The sequence below is a fragment of the Xiphias gladius genome, chromosome 22 (genome assembly GCF_016859285.1).
Source record: "Xiphias gladius isolate SHS-SW01 ecotype Sanya breed wild chromosome 22, ASM1685928v1, whole genome shotgun sequence".
NCBI lineage: Eukaryota > Metazoa > Chordata > Actinopteri > Istiophoriformes > Xiphiidae > Xiphias > Xiphias gladius.
In genome coordinates, this window is record NC_053421.1 from 7881250 (window position 1) to 7905170 (window position 23921).

The following is a 23921-nucleotide window of genomic DNA, read 5'->3' on the forward strand; positions in this document are numbered from 1 at the left end:
GTACCTCAAGGGGCACAGGAACCTCTGCTCTACATTCACATACTGTAGCCTACTGTGAGTGCACAGTTGTGACACATGTGACACATTCGTTCCAATGCAGATGGTAGAAATGGAAGTTATGACTTTTGTGGGGCAGATATGATTGCCTGGGATAATAAACGTTGAATTAATCTGCTCTTTTTAATAACTGTATAATGAGCCATTGCTTGCCCTTTAAGTTGAGGGAAATCTGGGATCATTAATTTTCATATGGGTTAGCCATGGTTTTTGGCACAGGCCAAAACAGCAACGAGCAGGAACATAGTGGTGTCAAAGGACAAGCAGATCTTAATATTTTGAACAAGTTTGCCATATGTTAGCCATCATGGTGTGTACAAACCCGCTAAATGGTGGCATTAGTGGGTGATTTTTATTACTAAACTCGCTCCTAATTGCAACAATGCAATCCAAAGTCAACTCTCATTGCCGATTTTGGTTTCATTTGGAGTTGCTAGGCAACAAGCTAATCCCAAAAATAAATATGTTCTTCAATAAAAGCTAATTATCTGTGACAGTTATTTGCTTTGCTGCAGTAACATTTGAAATTAGAAACTGTAAAAAGATTCTGAGCTGTACTGAAAAGTCCACTGCTCCTCCACCACTACTCCACATCTGCCTCACCTGCTGGACAGGAGGGGGAAAAGATTCATGGTCTTATTGTTCACCTCGCGCATTAATATCACCATGCTGTGTTTGACTTTTTTTCACTCTAGGACGACAAATATGGGAATATTTATTAGTCACTAGATGTGGTAGTGTTTCTACGGTTAGGCCTCACAGCAGCAGGTGCAGTGGGGGGCATGGGATATTTTTTTTATCACCATTTATTACCTTATTTCTATACCAACCCAGTGTGGTTTCCTATGGGTGCTATAAGTAATTTTTTGGCCTATTTAACCACACGTTCCTCTGAAATACCTGGTTTTTTCTTCTATACTGACACCCCAAACACAACACATAGCCATTGTGCCTGTTCACTTGAGGGTAATATAGGCAGAGCAGCTCTGTCCTTCCACTCAGGATGTGACATGCGAGGGCTTTATGACCTGAACTGAATCATACTGTGCACCTTAAACACATTACAGGCCGGGCAAATATTTCCTCTTAGTGGTGCTCTGAGAGCCATGGGCACAACCATTATATTAGGCTCAAGAGCCAGCTGGTGCGGGCAAATCCACAAGGATTCCTATTTTCCCCCTCCTGACTCTCTGGCAGCGCTACTCCATTCATTCAATTTTTATATGTGCCTAGTAGCTGTGTTACTACCGGTTTCAAGGGAGAATTAATCGAAAACAGGTCTTATTAAAGTATATTAAGACCAGTTGAATTGGATATAATATGCTCAGTAAGGGCCCAGAAGGGTTGTATCTGAGCCATAGCTGACACTTGTGGCTTTTAAGAGAAGGGATATGTTATTCTGTAGTGGCAATGCACTGCTTCTGATGGTGGTAGCGAGGGGGGGAATTCACTAGGGCAAGTGTTGCATTGTGGGTAAGCAGATTTTAAATGGGTATGAGTACAGTAGGGGGTAAAGGAGGGTCTCATTGTCCAAGAATGTTTATCTTCCCCCCAGCCTTCATTCAGGACTGGATTATGCAGTGCCATGCTTCAGAGGCAACCTTTGCCTCCAAGTGGAGGGTCTGTGGAGGAAATATTCTTTCATTCACATACACATGTACAAACAGGCATTATCCTACTAATAAGAAGCCAGGTTGATTGCTCCCCCAAGGGACGGCGAGTAGGTGGAAGTGGAGCCATGCAGCGGGGTGTTTTACCTCAGTCTCGCTTGCTGGGCTAGGCTCTCTGGGAAGACTGGAGCTAGTGATGCTCCCAGTGAGTGCAACGCATTCATCATCCCTTAGCACAGCAGATTTTATTGGGCAGTGTGTGGGTTGTAGAAATGTGTTTAATCAACTCAGCTGTAGGGGAGGTCTTGACCTCATGTCAGTGGTTCCCAGCCTCGATTGTGTGCGTCTGTGTATATGTGTTTGCGCGTGTGTGTGTGTGCGTGTGTGTGTGTGTGTGTGTATGTGTGTGATGGCTCCCAGCCTTTGCTGTGGAGTGTGACCTGCGGTGGAGCCTCTGGTTCACACTCTGCGCTCTGCTGATGCTGGTTTAAGTGATTAACTGTAGAAAGTGATGACTAATCTGTCGGTTACGAGTCTGAAACAATTGCAGTCAAATGAGATATTACGGGCAATATTGCATGTAACGTGGCCCTCTGGATCCAAGAGGAACAATAATAGAAAGCAATTCCAAAATTCTACTCCACAGTCTTACATAGTCACTTTAAAAAGTATTACTCAAAATGCACCATTCACCAAAGAGAAATTAGTTTGTAAAATGTTTTGTATTTTGCCAACCACAGAAAGTTAACTAGCTTTGAAAGGAAGCACCATAAAATGATCCAACTTTGTGCATTCAATTTTTTCATGTTATTTTCCACATTAAAAGTAAAGTCCAATTTCATCATTAATTTTTAGCAATGTTAGCAGCGTGGCTCTGGGGATGAAAATTTCAGTCTGCTGGTCTGTTGGTCAGCTACTGATTTGGTCTAAACTGAAATATCTCAACAACACTTGGAAGGGTTGCCACTAAATTCTGTACAGACATTCATGGTGTGCAGAGGATGAAGCCTACAAACTTTGGTGATCCGCTGACTTTTCCTCTAGCGCCACAGTGAAGTTGACATTTTGGGGTTTAATTGAAATGTCTCATCAACTATCAGGTGGATTGCAATAAAATTTGGTAGATGCATTCATGTCCCCCTCAGGATGAATTGTATTAACTTTGGTTATCTTCTGACTGTTCCTCTAATCTCATCATCAACTCAGAATTTTAACATGTCCAATACTTTGGTTTATGACCAAATACCCATAAGCCTCAATTGTACTTTGTGTTTAGTGCTAATTAGCCTCTGTCTGAATGTTATCCAGTCAAGAGTGTCAATTAATCAAATGACCAACAACAGCAACATCCTGTGGATCTCTCAGCTTACCACCCAAGCACTTTAGATTGTACACTTCAAAAATGCTAGCTTGAAGATTTACAGAGCTAGTACACTTGAGTTCACCGATGAACAGGCCCCTAATTGCTGCCTGCCTGCCTGCATTGTGTTTCGTGTGTTTGTGTATGTGGGTATGAGTCAGATAAAATAAACCACATGGTGTGTGTGTGTGAGGAAACTGAACAGAACCCTCTGCTCTCATTTACTATCTCCTTGTGTGGTTTGGCAGCAGCTCTATTGGTATGGGGGCATACAACGGGCATCTGTCTGGGCGCGAGGCAGGCCTGGCACCATGCTCAGCCCCCTGCAAGGCTGCATGAGGGTGGGATCAGAGCTGGAGTCCGCCAGGCTCCAGACTGGTAGTCTATGCACGTGTTAGTGTGAGCAAATTTGTGTTTCAGCCTTTACATACACTTCTGTGTGCATGTGGGTGATTAAATCCTAATCACACAGGCTTAAACCATAGGTTCACCATTGTTCTGCTTGTCACTTGCAATATGTTGATGTCTCTTTAAGTTGTTTCATTATTCAAAGCTCTAGTGCAGAGTCCATCTGAGACTGTGTGTTCCCTAATCATTTCTTCACTGAATTAACACTAAACCATTTATTTGACCTTTGTGGTCATTATAATTGAGAGGAGCAATCCAGCCATACTGAAAGTAACACAATAGTATGCATGCCACCATGGCCGGATGCCATACCTCCCTGTACTGTACTGGACAACGAGCAAAACACAGTAGAGCTGAGCTGTGCCTAGTTAGCACTTGAAAATACAATTGCCTACATAAGGGCTGTCTGTCAGAGGCCAGTGGAGAATGTTATTTCCTTAACATCCCAGTATGTGGGCCTGCATATTAGTTATGTGATATTGACTGTATATCAATAATAATAGCAATTGATACTCAGAGCTGACAGTTCATCCACAACACTTGGCACTCATCTTGACGATTTGAGATTTTATTGACATAAATATGATAATACACCAAAGTATCTACAAATGTTTAATATAATTTGTTGATAATGCAGTAACATAGAAACTATAGCATCATCACATAACAGAAAGAGGCGTACCATTAAGTGTCGCTTTTGTTGCAGCTGCTGCAGGCCCGGGGTCTGTGGACTGTACTGCAGATTCTGAGCATTCCTGCTCCAACAACCATTAAATCTTAATTTGTCCCTTGGTCTCTTCATTAACGGGTACAAGAGCTGGAGGAGGCAATAAGCAATGACAATCAAGCTACTTAACATAAAGAGACATCAGTGGACTTGTGGACATTATTTCAGTTAACTAAATTAATTAAGACAATTAACATGAGATAACTCACATGTAAGAGAATATGTTTTTCCTGCAAAGTTCTCTGATGCTGTGTTCACACAAAGGAGAGAGAATAAACAGTGAGTGATAATGTTGGAGATGAACACCTTCTCATGTCTCTTATCTTTCACACAGATGCCATATAACTTTGCAGAACCAGTTGGGGACTTTTTTCACTAAAGGTAACAAGAGAAGAGTGAAGTTTTAATTTGGGTGGCAAGGTTTTACACCTACACCTAAGATAAACCTTACATATTTACACAGGGTTGTGATTATTAAAGCTAAGGTCATCTAGGAGATTTTTAAATTAACTCAAATGCAGAATTTTTTTAGTCAGGTGATAAAAATGAGTCTAGTATTACAAAGTTTTTCCAACTCTGAAACTTGAAAATGTGTTCTGTGAAAAGGGCCGATTTATGTCATTGATTGGCATGTGTGTGAAAGACAAGAAACATTAGCAAGGTGTCAATCCATGTTTGAATTATCCCATGGTGATAGGCCTAATTTATTCAGTCAATTGAACATGCCATCCATAAGTATACAGATGTCTCTTTGTCCAGCACCTGGATTGTCATTGATCATTGGCACCTCCAGGTCTTTCACCTGTTAATGAATTGTGCATGTTTACAGTAGGAACCTTATTTTAGCTTTTTTAGCATATTTAGTTTAAGTTGTTACTTATTTAAGTGACTGGGACAGCAGAGCTCTCCTGAATAAAAATAAAGGTGAGCATGAAGGCCACTGCAACTGCAACGCTAAACATCTTAATTTTCAGAGGGTTTGAATGGTTAAAGTTATCATACTCTTCGAAAAAGAGGTGCAACTAGTTTTACCCAAATCCCGATGACTCCTATCAGCTCCTTTTAGCTCGCCTGTCTCATTGTTGGCTGTGCAAAATGTACTGGTATTTATACTCACTTGTTGCTCACTGTTGCTTCATCACTGACATTAGTATCTGCCTCAACGAGTGAGAGAAAAAATTGCTTTAAACAAGTCTCATCCTCCACTTGCTGCTTAATGTAAGCCATCGCACATGCTAACTTTGTTACTGCTCATTCAGACATGGCCAGAAAAAAAAAGCGACAGGACGTGAAGTTAAACCATCCCTTGTGCCACAAGGTGGTGAGCACTTACATTAGATTCACCTTGTTGTTGAGAGTGGCAGCAACTAGGCACCATCCATCCTCAACGTTCTGTTGATTAGCCCACTATGTCTCTGGAGGGCTCAATGGTGGATTCTGGCATCTCAGAACCACACCCTTGTTCTGTTTTCATGATCTCTTGATGTTATGTTGATGTTCTTGGAGCACAGAAAGGGTCCGTGTGCTTGAACATATCCACTGATTGCTTCTTTCAGCTTCCTCTGAGACTGATCTAATGCCTCAGAGTCTGTCCGTGGATTCTTAGTTCCTTCAGCAGTCTGATGGTAGAAGAAGCAACAAATCCTCTGCATCCCACTTCAATTGGATACACTTTGGTATTCCAGTCACATGGTTTTGCTTCTGCTGCCAGCTCTGTGTAATGCAGTTTCTTACGCTCATAGGCCTCCTCAACCGAGTCCTCCCAAAGCACTGTCAGCTCTGTGATTTAAGCAGTTGCAAGGAGTTGCTTTCCCCCTGCTTGTTCTCTAAATCTGATGCCAGGCTGTTGAGGAACTTATTGTGTCTCAAAGTGTAGCTGCCTTGCGTGAGGCTGGTCTTACAACCTGTCATGATGTGTTTGAGAGTTGCTAGAGTCCGGCAGAGGGCACAGTTTGGATCCTTGCAGAACCAATGATGAAGATTCTTTAGTGATGGGAGCAATTCATATGTCACTTTGATGATAAAGCTAAATCTGGCTTGCTTCCATTTCCCATAGCTCCCTCTAGCTGATATTTCTCATCTCCTTGCCTTACCATCGCATCAATTGTCCCTGTTTAGCAATAGAGACAGCTTTCATAATTCTTGATGTCTCCTCCTGTCAGTGCACCTCCTAAATCAACAGTTTCCTCCGCTATGATGTTGTGGCCTTGCTACCAGTTTGGTTTGCTTGAGCTAGGCCAAAGCTTTCTCTTCCCTACTGGACTTGCTGCATGATGTCTCTGTGCCTAAGGGCTGATGTAGCTTGCTGCACTGTGTCGGATGGTGTCCCAATTTATAGGGGCGGTGCAGCATTGCTGATGGTCTAGTCTCTTGATCTTTCAGTGTCATCTGGAGTCTTCCTTTAGAGCACTTTTATTCCTCAATTAGGCTAGTGAGAGGTAGTTCAAGCACCTCTTTGCTGTACAGGCCGATGTTGCTTAGATACTGTTTGACATCGAGCCTTTTTTCACATATACTGTAATGGTTCGCTCCATCTTGTCCATGGTTGTTATTGGGACTTCAAAGACAATGAGTGGCCATTAAGAGGAGTCCAAACTGTGGGCACCAGAGCTTCAGTTTCCTTGGCAGCAGGGTCTTCTTGTTCTCCAGACCATTGATGATGTCCTCTCTTAGTTGCTGCACATGCTCTTTGCATTGTACCATCTGCCAAGGCTTTTGATCGGCTGCTTGAACACTGACACAGTGCTGCTATGGTGCAGTTAAGTCAGCTGTTAGAGAAGCACAGTTGCAGGTCTTGGAAGTAGGTCTTGACCAGTGTAGTGATGAGCTGTGGTACTTGGAAAAAGTTGAAAGATTCCCAGAGGAGCTCATGGGGAGCCGAGCCATATGAATTGGCCAGGTAAAGGAAGATCACATGAAAGTCTCTTTTGTCCTTCTTTGCTGCTTGGATCTGGTGTCAAATCACACTTATATGCTCCAAGTAACCAGAGAAACCTATAATTCCTGCTTTCTGTACAGATGTATCAATTTACTTCTTTCTTTCCTGGTAAGTGGACAGCCTCTGTGCTGCTATGCTGAAAAAGATTTACCTCTTGGCATTCAGAAGGCAGATTGGCCAAAATTGGCTAATGTCTGATGCATCCTTTTCTTTCGGAAGTAGCACTCGACCAGCCCTTCGCCACACCTTTGGTATTATTTGCATCTGCCACGCTATCCTCATGTGTCGCCAAAGACAGCGTAGGACATCCAGTGCACTCTTGTGGAGCTTAGATCATAATAAATTAGGCCCAGGAGTTGATGCTGCTCTTGCTCACAGCACTGCACTCTACATCTTTCCATTTCAGAGGGCGAGTGTCCAGGTTGAATTCAGGAGGTCTGAAGTCCTGAATTCTGGACAGGTTTAAGCCTCCAGGTGCAGTCATACAGTAGGTAGCCTCAGTAGCCCATGTTGTTGATGATGATCTTTAGCATGGGTGAGTTTATACATGAGCTTACCCATGCAGAACCCACACCTATCAAACGGGGACACAGGACATTTATTAAATTAATCAAAACATTTCTTTGGTCTTTGGTATAGTTTGCATCCCCACACACAATGCTGGTAACATTCACATTTTTGAACACAAAGACCACACTAGAGCCTAATAAATAAAAATACATGTCAAAATCAGTCTCACTATTACAGCTGTGATTATACAGTTAGGTACATAAGTATCTGGACCCTGACACAATTTGCATAATTTTGCCTCTGTACACCACCACATTGGGTTTGAAACAAATCCAACAAGATGTGATTGAAGTTTAGACTGTCTGCTTTAATTCAATGGCTTTAACAAAAATATCACATTAAGCATTTAGGAATTACAGCCATTTTTATACATAGTCCCTCATTTTCACAGGCTCAAAAGTAGTTGACTGACAATCAGTTTCATGGCCAGGTGTGGCCTGTTCCCTCATTATTTCATGACAAATTATGAAGATAAAAGGTCTGTAGTTTATACCAAGTGTTGAATTTGCATTTGGTAGCTGTTCATGGGAACTCTCAATATGTGGTCCAAACAGGTGTTGATGCAAATGAAACCTATCAGACAGATGTCAGAAACTTTAGCAGTGGCCAAAACAACAATTTGGTACATTCTTAAAAAGAAGGAATGTGCTTGCAAGCTCAGCAACACCAAAAGGCCTGGAAGACCATGGAAGACAACTAAAGTGGATAATGGCATAATTCTGTATTTGGTGAAGAACAACACCTTCACAACATCTTGCCAGGTCAATAACACTCTTGAGGGGAAAGGCGCATCATTGTCAATGTCTACAATCAAAAGATGCCTTCATGAATGTAAATACAGAGGTTTTGCCACAGGGTTCAAACCACCGGTAAAACTCAAGAACAGAGAGGCAGGATTAGACTCTGCCTGAAAACATCTAAAAAAGCCTGCCCAGTTCTGTGCTTGTATTAACCTCCTCATTGACAGGGATGCTGATGCTCTGTGAACTTGGGTTTGTGTCCCGTCCCTGTTCTTCATTCGACTGATTTGACTGGCTGCTTGATTTGAAGTGGTCAATGCGAGGCCCCCGTCTCTGCTCTCACAAGCACCTGTTCTCCCCTTGGTTGGCTCTTCAGACCCATTGACAACGTTACTTTCTCCGAACCATGAAGGCACACCTGAAGCTTGTGTCCTGCTGCTGTTGTGTTTGTCTCATGTACCGTGCTCTCCTTGTTCGTAGTCATTTCAGTTTCCTGGGTCTGTAACTGTGTTGTTACTTGGTGAGCCAACTTGGGCCTCTGGTCATGCAGACTCTCGCCATCGCCATTTGCATTTACCAGTGAGTTTTACCAAGCTACAGTAGACTACCATCCATTACCTGTGGTTGGCCCTGCCGTGTATCACTCAGCCAATCAGAAGAGAGGCTCTGTCACAATCTGCCCCTTGAGTGATTTTTTTCTGGACTATGTGCTTCCTGTTTTATTTTGTTACTTCTTAACTGTTGTGTATTTGGTTGTTTTATTTCCTGTCTTTGTGTTTTTTCGCCTGTGTGATTGTCTGCCCCCTCCCAATTTGTTAAACCTGATCCATATTACACTTGCCTCCCTTGTGTATTTAAGTCCCTGTATTCCCTTCACTCCTTGTCAGTTTTCCCCATTTTGTTTCCTGTGCTTGTTCCTAGTGTTCCTAGGGTTCCTGGTGTTTCCCTGTTATTGGATTACCTGTTTCTGGTTACCAGCATATCTACCCATCTGCTTGTAAGCCAGTTTTTTAGATTTATTGAAATACCTTCATTGCACCTACCTTCCTCCATGTTTGTGTCTGTACTTGGGTCCTGAAAAATTTTGAACCATGACAGGCTCATTAATATTGAAATAGACATAAAATGCCCTGTTCTCACTAGAGCTCCAGAGAGAAGCAAGAGAGAGAACATGTAAAACTATACTGACATGGTTTTTGGCAATGAAAACCACATATATTTCATCTTATGAATGTCAAAAACTAAAAAACACAGGAAGAGTGTAAAATATTGGGTTTTTTAATTAAGCATGAAAAGGGTTTTTTTTTTTTTTTTTTTTCCCTTAGCCAAAATTTGTGCAATTTTAAGTTTGGAAATTGAGCTTGCCTTCAAACTTGTAAAATGAATACGTCTTTTAATTCAAATGATGTGAACATTTAAATATAATAACAAATAGTTAATTTCAGGTGTATTGTATGACAGTTTGTTCCACCTTTGTTAAAGGAGTTAAATTATGTTTTGTGACTGTTAACTGTGTGGGGAAATTAGAGAGAATTAAGTGTCTATAAAAATAATACTTATACTCTGTTTTAATTGTTTACTGTCCTCTTTTTACCAGGAGGAATGTGTGGGCAGATAGTCAAGAGAACAGGGGAGCAGAAGGAGAAAGATGAGACAAAAATGAGTGGAGCAAGAGAAACAAGTGACATAGTACCACCATGTGTTCAAAGTTCAAAGGTAAACAGTACATAGAAGAATCTGCAAAAAAAATGGTTAACTGTATACTCACTGAGTTGCCATGATATGTAATTCTATAATTATATGTAAAAATGTCTGAGTACATACACACAAATCTACTGGTACGGTTGTAACATTTGATCCCTTAAAGTATTAATGCAGTAGATTGTGCTGAGGCCATTGTAAATAATAAAGCTTAGCTGATAACTTGATACAAGTTTAAGGCTGGTTTTATTTTAATAACTCCACTGTAATACAACATAGATGCAGTCATCTCCTGTGCACCATAATATTTTTCAAGACAACATTAAAGGACTGTGTTTTATGAACTTACTATAGATTGAATCCCTATCATGTATTGGATAGTAGAGAATCCGTTACTCACTTCATATTGGTTAAAGTTAATTGTGATAATGCACTGTAGTATCAGATATTTAGGATAACCTGTGGATGATAGTCACATCAATGAGCACAAAATAACAGCATGACCAAATTCAGAAACATCAGAATGTTAAATCATAAATACATTAAGTGGCAAAATAGTTTTAAAGGTAAAACATGGTTTCTTGGCGGGAGCAGGTGGTGTTGACGGTTGCTTGCCATGAGCTTCAGCAATCGTTGCGTTTACAATGCAAGAGGTTACAATACGCCCCCGAGCAGTACTTCTTCAGGGCTGCCTGGATGCTACAATGACTTGCTATCAGAAAACGATGTGACAGGTGGGCCAGGCTGGGGCTAACTGGTTAGCATGCTAACTTCAGTAGAAGAAAAGTGAGAGAAATAGCACTAAAACAAAAGATAACATTGGCCTTTCCACCACTGGAGACAGCTCTTGGCAAGTAAAGGAAGGAAGTATGATGCTGAACTCGCAACATGTCTTCTAGACTGGTAAATAAACAGCTGTTAATGATAACATTGGCTATGTAGCAATAGCAAAAGTTACATATAGCACCTTTTTTTTTTTTTTTTTTTTAATTAAACAAATGAGTGTTTGTTTTGAGCAGGAATCCCCAGCACAGTCCAAACCCTGGGCTTGCAGCAGCTGCATTAAAAGCAAAACTTAATGCAATGCTTCTGTTATATGGGATCATTTTTGAAAGATGAGACATGAGATGTTCATATCCAACATTATTGCTCACATTATTTATGCTCTCGCCCTTTGTGCAGAGAGCATAAGGGCACTTTGTAGGGATAAAAACGTCCACTTATATTTTACTTATTTCAGGGTATTTGCCTCAGTTCATTCAGTTAACTGACATACCATCCAAGAGCCTGATGGTGTGTCTCTATGTGCAGCAACTGAATTGTCATTGTTCATTGGCTCCTCCAGTTCTTGTACCTGTGAATTGTGCATTTTTACAGTGGGATTCAAATTTCAGCATTTTGACAGAAAAACTGTAGCTAATAAAATTGACTTGCTTCAGTGACTGAGACAGCAGAGCTCTCCTGATTAGTGCATTTGAAGAAATAATTGGAGAGCAGAGTGAAAAAGATGAGACACTGGAAGTGGAGCAAGAGAAACAAGTGACATACAGCATGAAGACATGGTTGCCAGTGCACACACTAAAGGACAGCCGACTTTTTTTTTTTTTTTTTAAGACAGAAACATACCTCGTGTTAATGCTCTCGTGAACTGTCTGTCAATTGTGCATATTCACTGTTAAAACAACACTGCCACATATTATATATTTGTAAAATGTAAGTTTATTGTGATACACTAGTATCGGCAGATCCGCTCACTGATCACACATGAACTACAGCGTGACCAAATCCACTATCATCCTCATGTTTACAACCATAAGCACAACTGAAAGTTGTGGAACTGCAGTGGGACGAAAAGTATAACAAATGAATATTTAGTGGTGGTTGTGGGAATCCCAGTCTGGTACAGAAAATCCTCAGAATCTGCTGCAAATACCTCAAAAAGCAATAACATCGCAGCAGTGGCAGCAAACTTGGCACAGCAGCTGCAGCAACGACGGCACTGCGTGGGGAAGCTTTGACACTTCTGCCTGAAGATACTCGGCATCTATGTGAAACACAGACATGAGGTGTTCATGTCCAACATTTTCACTCTCTCCATATGTGGAGAGAGCATCAGGGCCCTTTGCAGTGCAAAAGCATCCACTTACATTAGAACTGGCTGATGGTATTTAGACTAATTCTTTTAGTTAACTGAACATACCATCTACTGGAGGGCAGTGGTGTCTCTTTATGTTGAGCAACTGGATTGTCATTGCTCACTGGCTTCTTCCGATCTTGTACCTGTTAATGAAATTTGAATGTTTAGGAAAAATGTCTTAGCAATCTGACAAAACTCTTATAGCTTATGAGCAAAAGAAATGATTTAGGTCATGTTCTTACTCCAGTGAATGGGAAGGCAGAACTCTCCTGAATACAAAAAAAAGGTGAGCACGATGGCCACTGGAACTGCAGCACTGAATATCTTCATCGTTGTTGAGAATAAGTGGATTTGTGATAAACAAGATTTCTTTGGATGCTTTGATGACTGTTGTCAGCTCTTTTGAGTTGTTCCCCTCTCTAAAGGTTGAATGTGCAAAATGTGCTGATATTTATGCTCACTTGGGTGTCCATTGCCTCATCACTGGCAGCACTTACCTGTTTCCAGTAATGGGCCTTGCATCAACTTCTGCCTGATTCTGGGAATTGGACTGCTTCCTGTTTTTGACTGTGGGCCATATTGTCTGTTCCACAACATCAAATCAACCATGAACTTTTAAATTAAATTACACTACCGGTAAAAGGTTTTAGAACACCTCATATTTTCCAGCTATTACTTTAAATTTAAATGGGCATTAAAGAGTTAGGGTAACCCTGGTCAAAATTTCTGTTACTGTGAATAGTTAAGTGAGTAGATGACCTGATCTCCAAAAGGTATACAGTTAAAGGTGAAACATTCTTTTCAACATTTTAAGTAAACTATTTTTGTTTTGTATAAGTTCAGAGTGAAAGAGGAAAGGAGCACCATACAAAGGTTTGGGCAGCCAAAGAGATGTTAGCTTTCAGATTTTTTTTTTTTTTTTTTTTAAACCAAGGTCTCAAACCTTAATTAGCTTGTTATGACTATGGTGTGTTCAGTCAAGTGACGCAAATTTCACAGATTTTTAAGTACTCTGACTCCTCAAACCTTGTCCCAACAATTACTAGCCACGGGCATCCTCTAAGAAGATGCCTAGCACTCTGATAAAATAATTGATTCTCACAAAGCAGGAGAAGGCTATAAGAAGATAGCAAAGTGTGTTCAGGTAGCCATTTCCTCAGTTCCTAATGTAATTAAGAAATGGCCGTTAACAGGAACGGTGAAGGTCAAGTTGAGGTCCGGAAGACTCATAGGATTGCTAGGAAGGCGAATTAAAAACCCTGTTTGACTTCAGGAAGATTTAGCAGACTCTGGAGTGATGGTGCCCTGTTTTTCTGTGCAGCAACACCTGCACAAATATGACCTTCATGGAGGATTCATCAGAAGAAAACCTTTCCTCTGTCCTCACCACAAAATTCAGTTTCAGAAGTTTGCAAAGGAAAACTAAACAAGTCTGATGCATTTTGGAAACAAGTCCGTTGGAATGATGTAGTTAAAATAAAACTTTTTGGCCGCAATGAGCATAGATATGTTTGGAAAAAGAGGGTGCTGAATTTCGTGAAAAGCACACCTCTCCAACTGTTAAACATGGAGGTGGATCAATCATGCTTTGGGCTTGTGTTGCAGCCAGTGGCACCAGGAACATTTCACTGGTAGAGGGAAGAATGGATTCAATTAAATGCCAGCACACACTGGAAGCAAATATCAAATCGTCTGTAAAAAAGCTGAAGATGAAAAGAGGATGGCTTCTACAACAGGATCATGATCCTAAATGCACCTCAAAATCCACAATGGACTACCTCAAGAGGCAAATGCTGAAGGTTTTGCCATGGCCCTCACAGTCCCCAACCTAAATATCACTTAATCTGTGGATAGCCGTCAAAAAAGCAGTGCATGCAAGATGAGCTAAGAATCTCACAGAACTGGAAGCCTTTTGCAAGGAGCAATTAGTGACAATCGCCAAAACAAGAACTGAGACTCTTAACTGACTACAAAAAGCATTTACAAACTGAGATACATGCCAAATGGGGTGTTACTTAGTGCTGACCATGCAGACTGCCCAAACTTTGTTTTGGGCCCTTTTCCTTTTTTTGGTATATTGAAACTGTAAAAGATGGAAATAAAAAAGTAATTTTGGTTAAAATATTTGTGAAATGTGTCATCTTTCGCTTCATGCCTTTTGGTAATCAGTTCATCTTTTACTCCCTTAGCTATTCATAGTAACAGAAATTCTGACCAGGGGTGTCCAAACTTTTTCATTCCACTGTACATAATTTCAAAGTCTTAGTGTTTCTGAAATTAAAGCATAGAACAAATAAACAACTGAAGATTTAAAAAATAAGGAATCATGGAATCTTTTTGAATTAAATTTAAGTATTAATGTCATTTATGTAATGTAGCCTCGAGCCACTACCTTTGAGCACAAATGAGGAGTGGGCTACCGAGGTCTGGTAAGCTAACTTCTTTCTAACTCTGACGCTGACATTTATCAGACTTCACAAAGCTACCTACGGAACCACAAAAGGCTTTAAAAACTTTTCAACACATACAGTAGCATTCCAACACCTGTAAACAGACTTTGATGTGTAAAATCAGTGGAATTTCCCTTTAACAGCTGTCCTGGCTATCAGTAGTCTGGCCACACAAAGCTTCTGTAGGCAGGGACCTCATTTGTAAAACTGTGCATAGGATCCACACCAAACGTTTACGTGCACACAAAGGCAGCAATTATCATACTGTTTTTGGTTCATTTTGGTTTGTTTTGGACTTGGGTTGTCCACTAACCGGAAGTTCAGTGGTTCGATCCCCGGCTCCTCCAGTGCGCATGTCGACGCGTCCTTGGACAAGATACTTAACACCAAGTTACTGCCGAAGTATCATCAATGTGTGTGTGTGTGTGTGTGTAAGTGCAGTATGAATAGTGTGTGAATGGGTGAATGTGGCAGTATCATAAAGTGCTTTGAGTGGTCGATAAGACTAGAATAGCGCTATATAAGTCCAGTCCATTTACCATACAGTCAAATGTTTACCAGCATTCCTGCTTTAACCACTTTAAATGTTAATTGTTTAAGCCAATTTATTCCGTTACAGCACTGCTTTTGCTGAAAGGATTTAGTTTGCTCTTATTAATAAAATCACTGATGTGCCAGAACCAAGAGTAAAACAGACTTGGTTCTGAGATGTCTATTCTCAGCACAGCAACAACAATAACTTGCTTTACGCTGCTTCATCACAGATGTAAATGGCTAAGATTTGAGTCAGTCTTTATCTTTTAAAACAGAAACGAACTTCTGGAGTAATTGTAGTATTACAAGCACAAACACAATATAACACAACTGGCTTTAATGTTTATCACATTGTCGATATAATGTTTTAGTATTTCTTTATGAAGACAAATTAAACCCATGACAGGATCATCATAAAATTTGGCTCAATTTGCTACTTCACTATCTGTGTTGCCACCTCCCCTGGTCTCCAAAATGTTCATACACACAAGTATGCACATTCTCCTGTTAAGTTTGTTTTTATAAATTTCAACTTTTCGTAAGAAGTGGCGTACACATGTTTGAAGCCCCATTCTGTGCATACGCAATGGTTGTAAGTGAGGCCCCGGCACAGTTAACAGATTCACCACAGCAGGCACATATCACTCTACCACTCTCCCTTGGTCTCGGGCATTGACCCCTGCCTGTCCATGTTTCAGTTTCATCCGCAAGGCTTTCCCACTTCATTTCAGTTCCTATTAGCTATATATTTAATACATTTAACTTCTCAAATTAACTTTGACTCCTCTAACAGCTTGATTGACACCAAAACTGTCAAAACTGGTGCTAGCAGAGTAACAGGAACACAGGGGATGGGACAAAAATTCAGACAATAGAGGCAGAGCTAGTGTAGTTCAGTGATTTTATTTACACAAATTGAAAAAACGGGTCACGGGATGGCGAAGTAGGCAAGGGTCAAAACCAGAAAAATACAGGCATCAAACAGGCAAACAAGAGGCAGGGTGGACACAGGGGCTGAGGGGAACTGAGGAGCAGATTGTGGCAAAAACCACTACATTAAACCTCTTTGCATTTCACTTAATGCCCTTTAGTCCCGCGTGTCTGTTTTGGTTAGAGGGAGGGGGAGTAAGTTCAGAAATGATCTGGCATGAAATGACACGCTAAAAGCAAAAGATGTGTGTTGATTAACACGTGAATGACTTACGGAAATTGCCATGTTATTCATATACCATTTGGTAATACCAGGCTGTCTCCTGGGTCTTTACATCTTCATTCAAAACTTCATCTGCATTTCTATGTGTAAATAACCATGAGAGCTGAATATTTATTAAAGCCAACAACAGCGCATCACAGCCACAGTTTTGTGTATGCAATATCACTTTTCAGATTCAGATGGCCTTGGGGAGTTCAGGTTAGTGGGTTGCTGTTCTTTGTGAACTTGAAATTTTGTTCATGCTGTAAGCTTTAGACAACCGATAAAGTTTTTATTATCTCTTACAAAGTTTGTGTTTTGCCCCTGGCAGCAAAGACTAGTTTGACTCAGCAGGAAACACCATTCGAGAAAATGTACTTAGTATTGCAACAGAGCAAATATTTAACCAACTATTCCTCGTTTTCTTCAACTGTTGTTTTTTTTTCTTTTTCTTTTCCTGCCTTACTTACTTCTTCATGCATGGCAGTTGGTACCACAGTCATAAGTACTGAGACGTTTTGACACAATACTGGGAACTTTGCCAAAGCATGTGTAACACAGGAAGAAAATCCATTGGGAGACCATTGTAATTATTCCAATAAATGTTTTCATTTGGATGTATTAGAAACAAAGCGGGGCTTATTACAGCACAAATAGGTTTTATTGTGAGAGCTTGTAAGTGCATGATGTCTTCTGCATGGAGTCAAAGGGCACTGCTTTTCTGTGGCTATGAAACAATTTAACAGGAGTCCTCGCACTGAGAAAAAATGTTAAACTGCTTCTCTATTACATATAATATGAGGATGTAATAAATACATCAATTGGACTTTGCTTTAATTTAAGTTCTTTTTATCCTTTTCCAATAAATCTGATAATAGATACATATAACAGATACAAACTGCAAAGGCATGCTGGTTTCATTTGTTTTAATTATCTATTAAGTAACATGGATGCTTATAACTTTTATTAAATCCGTGACATAGCACTGCTGCTTGCTAGAAACTTCCATAAAAAATGCACAGGAGGGCTATTTAAATAGAATAACAGAGGTGAAACTGTTATGTGTTTAATACAATGTACTCTAGACTGCCATGCTCATTACTGAGCAGGCAGTGTGCTAGGTAGGTTAGTTAGGTCACATATGCCCAGAACATCGTTTTGTAACATGTAATACCTCCAATATGTAGATACAGACCTACGCAGAGACACAGTCCTGATGGCATGGCTTTGATGGGCTGGGGCCAGCAGTCAGGGCCCAGAAGGCTGCTGCGATAGATGTGGCTTTCGAGAGGGTGTCAGGGGAGGCTAGAGGGGGCAGAGAGGGGGTCAGGCACATTCACCACTGGGTGTCGGCCAGCCCTAATTGCTACCACATGAATGACTTGTGCACTTGTGATTAAGAAAATAGAGGGATGGAGATGTAGAGGATGGTTTCCTAGTAATCCGGATAGTCAGGACCAATGAATAGACCGGTAAACATGAGTAAACGAAGTGGGGAGACTGGGTGTACAATACAGCCTCGATGAGTGATATGAGAGGCCATTTGCATTATGGTCACAATGTGGTAGAGTCTACAAAGAATCCAGTCAGAGAGCCTCTAATTTGCTATGTCCTGTATTCGTTAATTAAGCCACAGGATAGCCAGTTCGACTCAACATTTATTTATTTCTCTTTTGTGCTTACTGGGAAGCGATATATTTAGCTGTCTCGTGTGGCCCTGCGGGTTGGTTGTTTTGAGGTGACAGAACTGTCTGTTGCGGCCTGCTCGGTCAACGCCTGTCACGCCTGTTAAAATGTTTGTGAAGTGAAAAACCCAGAAAACTGTGGTCTTGTGCCAAAAAGGGTCTTCACTCACTCTCTGTGCATAATGACAGAGCAACACATAGGTTTCACTCAGTGACAGTTTCATGCTTGTTGGTCTACTGTAAAGTTGCTTGGCCTTTGAGCAGTAAACAATCTTTTAATTCTAAGCATTACAGCACAAAGTAAACATCTGTGGGGGAAGGAACTTATTTGTGCATTACCCATCTTCTGTCCAGATCTCATTAAACATACCTAGACTACAATTAGCATGGAATCTTAATTTGACTGGAAAGTTAATTAATCCATATAACTTTCAAGGCAGGCTCGTAAAGACCTACACTCGTATGACTGTAATACGTTATGGGAGACATTTGCAATGGAAATGCTTAGTCTTCCAGCCACCCAGGAGTATTTAGTAAGCAAAATGGCCTTTTCAACACCGCATCTTGTCCCCTTTTCAAACTCTTAATGCCCACCACTTATTCCAAGTAGGCAGTCAAAATGAGGCACACTGGAAATCACTCCTGTTTTATCCATGTCGCTTTACACCCAGCTTTTATAACGTAACGTGGCAAGCATTACATGACGAGGGACTAATGATATATTTTCTCAGCTGGAACGTGGGAATTGCACCGCGGACCCGAAACAGTGTCGAGTCTCAGTAAATTAGTGTGTGCTGCTAAGTGAAAAGTGAACAGCTTGCCAGAGCTGTGCTGGCTTGGGACCCACAGGGAACCCACTATACCTCAAAGTGGGAGGGAGAGCCACAGGAGATATTGAACCTACGGAGAAAAGAAGCCTGCTTTCAGCGGGAAGTCAGTGTGAGCCTCTGAAAACCCAGACTTCACCCTCTGACAGCTCGGAAATATCCATTTTAATAAGGGGGAAAAGTGGATTTGGCCAGACATCTTCGTTCCTCCCATGGAAACTCATCTGTCCTGGTGTGAGGCGACACCCTCAGTGACTTTTTAACCAAAGGGTTGAGCATAGCAGACTTCTGCAGACCAGCAGGCCCCACAGAATTTATCTGCAATTTGGTCCTCTGGTTTCTTTGAAAAACAAATTCCCTTCAAGTCCACTTTGTGTCAGCTCTTCTGACTACAACAAGTTGTCTAAGTCAGTCAGCTGTTTTAATTCAGGGCATTATATATTTTTCCTCACCATCTTATCTATTCTTTTTGCTTTTTTTTTTTTAAACCATTCTCCAAGAAGGTTCAAAATGTTGAAGGTCCCCACTTGTAGTCACAGCAAATTAGGAAATACGGGGAGATTGACACTGAACAATTATCAGTTGTAATAAACTGAGGAATCTTTTGCGAGACCGCTACGCCACCAGGACGCCCTATAATTCTGCTGTTACCATTGTGCAGCTGCAAAGCCTACATAGTTTTGAGTTTGTTAGAGATGAAACCTACCTCGCACATATTTCTGTGCGATACAGTGGACTGTAAACAATTTATCATGGTCTTGCGTAACAGAACATTTCCCTATAATGCCTTATCTGGTCAAAAGGCAAAACAAAATTTTAGAGAAATAGAACTATTGCTTTAAATACTTTCAATAGAGCAATAAATTTGTTACAAATAATGACTACTTTGATGGTTGCTTAATCTGCTTCTTCCAAAGAGTCATTCAATTGGGAACTACAAAAATGCTCACAAAGGCTTGAACTCTACATTGGTTAACTCAAATTTAAATGTTTAAGAGAACCACATTACCTTTTTTATGATTTTGATTATAATGGGGTCTTATTCAAAACACATGGATGTAGTAATATTCAGCAGCTGTGCTTCTCTGCCTCTGGGGCATTCTTTGTTCGGCTAGAAGGAAGGGGAAAAAAAGGGAAAAGGAAAAGAAAAACTTCCACATGCTAACATTTACACAGTGATTTCTTTTAATTGCACTCTACTTTTTAATTTGCCCTGGACTAATGCTTTTAAAAGTAGGACTGGCGGTATTTTATTGAAGTCATGCCTAGTGCCGGACCCAGTTTTCCTGATTGCTGTGGCCTCGTAGCCTGGCTCTTTCCTACCTGACAACCTGCGTTATTCCTTTCATTCGCTGTGTCAAACATGCCACACAGCATTTGGACTTGGAAAGGCGAGGGGAACACACTGACTGGGTGAGCTTCCTCCAGGTTCCCTCTTCAAAGGATTACAGTAAATTAACGTTCCTTGTACTGGGTGAGTGGCAAAGTCGAAAAGAATCATGTTTAAACGTGGGGCTGAACTGGAAATGCAGATGGCCTAATAGATATATGTTGCTTTTAGAAGGGAAAGAGAAGAATGTTAAAGAGACCCTAATCTGAGCAGCCAGAGGGCAGGCGTAATATTTACTGAAAGACTTCCAGTCATAATAAAGCATCTGTCAAACCAGTCCTCCGATACTGCAGAGGGAGGATACGTCTCATTAAAACACACATCAAACATGTCAGCCACCAGACACTTGATCCAAACATCTATGAGTTTAATGTCCTAATAGAACAACCTGTGACTTTTTCTCCACTGATGAAAAACACCCTTGCCCTGATGAGAAATGCAACAGTGATATTTACGATTATGAGCTGCCTGTTGCTTTGGCTTTATATGTCTTGTGTCTGACTTCTTGTACAGCAGCTACTGCCAGAGTGGAAGGGGAGCCTGGCAGAGCTCAGATGAGCAGTAAAACAAGCCTGTGTCTGGGCTGCACGACAGCTCTGTCCTCCAGTGTTACGTACTTTCATAAAGAAACAACCAGGGGAGATCAAACTGAGTCACATTTGCAAGATTAATTCCGGAGAAATAGATGGAAAAATTCATGTTTATCTAAGAATTACATCTGACCCTTTCATGACCCCCGAAGCTTCAGTTTTTTATTTTTGCCTATCTCAGCCACTATAAAGAACTTTTTATGATCAAAATTATCCCAGAGACTAAAGACACTACATCTTCACTGCTGTGGGTATCTTTTGTGTGTGAGTGTAAGGCTGAAACCAACATATCAGTTTGCATATATACTGTTTTTATGAATCTGTTACTTTTTTGTATAGTTTTTTTTTTTTCTATTTAGTTCAACAACTTCAGAGTTGGCAGTCCAAAGAAAGGGATATTCTTTAATATTTTCCTGTGTGTAAATTTCTACTGTGATTCAACCTCTACCAGTTTTGTGTTTGCTGTTCTACATGGTGCTGTTCTACCACTGACAGGGCTCTCTGGAGAGAAATGTTTTATGTGTTTCAAGTGTGTTTGGAATAAATCGAGGAAGAACTATGTAAGCAGTTATTCCCTTCATGGCTGAACAGATGAACAAAAGTGCACCATGCACAGAAACTCATCAACAGTGAAATCAAGGATAAATATATCTGTGTTGGCGACAGGGCCGTAGCTATCATTGAGGACAGTGAGGTCAAATCCTCAGCATCCTAGTCGGGATTGCACACGTTGTGTATTTTATGGGCCGGTTCCAGTTTTTTTAGACTCAATATATTTATTTGACTAGTTCTAGGCCAAAAAAATATAACTTAATAAACTACCCCACTATAAACATGATATTGTGAACGTGTCAGCAACTGATGAAATACAGGACGGGAGGCACAGCAATCCTTACTGGGAGGCTGAGAGCATGACTAAATAGGACTTAAGCAGGTGGTTTAACACAAGATTGTTTGTATGACTTAGCAGGCAGTGCACTCTGTCACCATCTGCTCCTGCTTTAATCCAGGAGGGCTGTGGATTCTGTGTCACCTCTAAAACTTAGGTCACTAAATCATATTTGAAACAGACTCAGTGAATTAATCATGACGTACATGAAACGTGTGTCCCCTGACAAAAAATTGCGGCAGATGGAGACGGCAGGCCCTGTGTGGAGCAGTAAGGAGACTGTAACCTTCCTCTAGTTAATACATGAAAAAAACATAAATTCCATATTTCCATCCCATTTTCCACATTGTTTTCATTCATTTCAGGTTTGACAGGCTCTCCATTTAATTACGTCGTCTTGTTGTGTCCTCTTCTTCTGCAGTGGTTTAATAGCACCTGTTTATCTTGATGTGGCCAACTCACCCTCAATATCAGTTAGCAGCAGCCCCAGCACAATCATTTTTGGTACAGTATCAGCCCTTGAAAACAAGTGCGTCTGATGTGGCTTCACACACAAGTACTCTATGCCTGTTTATGCTATGTACTGTACACTGTAGTTTTTGACATCCTTCATCACGGCGCCACAATAATATAAGCAGATCCGAAGGGTGCTGAACACTCAGACGTGCTCAGAATGGATGCTGCTTTTCTGATGAATCGGCTGCTCAGAATAAACATGAACGCTTCATTAGAGGGGTAAATGGAAAAGTGAGTGTTTATGATCCCAATTACCACCTTTGCTTTAGTGCCTTACTTTAATCATACCCATATCCTTCTTTCTCGCGCAACACTACAAAGCCTCCCACTACAGCACCACACACATGAACACGTTCGCACACAAATAAAACCGAGCTAGACTTAAGCAGTTCATTTGTTTCCAACTGTCATGCAAAGTGGAAAGGAAAATAACTTTGTTAGACTTACACAACTTTTGTTTCTGAATTACTGCCATCCCACATTTTTGATTTTATGTGATACAAATTTATTTGCTGCCTGTAAATAACATTTATCGTGTTTCATCAACTGGAATGTATCTCCTAAGATCCACTAATATATTCGTCACAAATGGTAATAGTTTTAAAGGGCTTTCCTTTTTAGTCCTCCCCTACGTAGACTTGCTCGCACAGTCAAATAACCTGTGGCATAAAACCTTTCACCATGATGATCATCATTATAGTTAATCACCATTCATTTCCAGTTTCACAAGAACCCACAAGATCAAACATGGAGTATTTTGAGCATTTTCCTATGGCATGGTCTGCAACAACAGTTTTGAGTAATTGAAACAATATGCAGCATATCAACACTCACAGTTACTGAACCATCACCACAGTTTGCAGATATTGTGATAATAACGTGAGCTTGTTTTATCTTTGTTGCTGCCAAAATAACTGGCACTGAACCTCAGTCAGTCATATGATAAACCAGCAACACCATCTTGTGGACATAACAGGTAAACTGACTCACCAGCAACTAGGAATCATGTAGGGGGCCATTCCAGTACAGTGGAACCTGTGGTAAACAACAGTGTTTCCCTAAAACTCTCAGAAATAAATCAACAGGCAACTACAGTCTTCCCTTAGATATTGGCCGCGGTCTGATTTTGAGGCTGCATTGAAAGTGACATAAAGAAGTTTGTGGCAGGGAACTAAGAAGCACTTGCTTAGGCACAACAAGAGCAGGGCTCCCTCAGTCACTTGTAACCTCTACAACATGTTATCCAATGCCGTTCCCCTCGGTTATGGCTAAAATTTGATTTGTGGTCTTTGTCCTTGTGACGGCTTTTCCTGGATTTGTTTTTTTATTTTTTTTAAAGCATGTTTCTTTATTTCACTGCCTCTTCCTTTTCATGCTGTGCACGCCAGCAATGAGGGCTGGACTGCTGTATGGTGAGATGCGACAGTTCAAACACACTGTGGTTCATTAAAGACATCCTGTTGGCTTCAAGAGGGAAAAAGATCCTGAACCAGCCTACTGTTGCTCTGGTCTGCCCTCTAAACCCACACTGGCCAGACCACATCAGCACTGAAGCTGGAAATCACAGGATGACCGTGGTCAACCATACACACAATGCCAT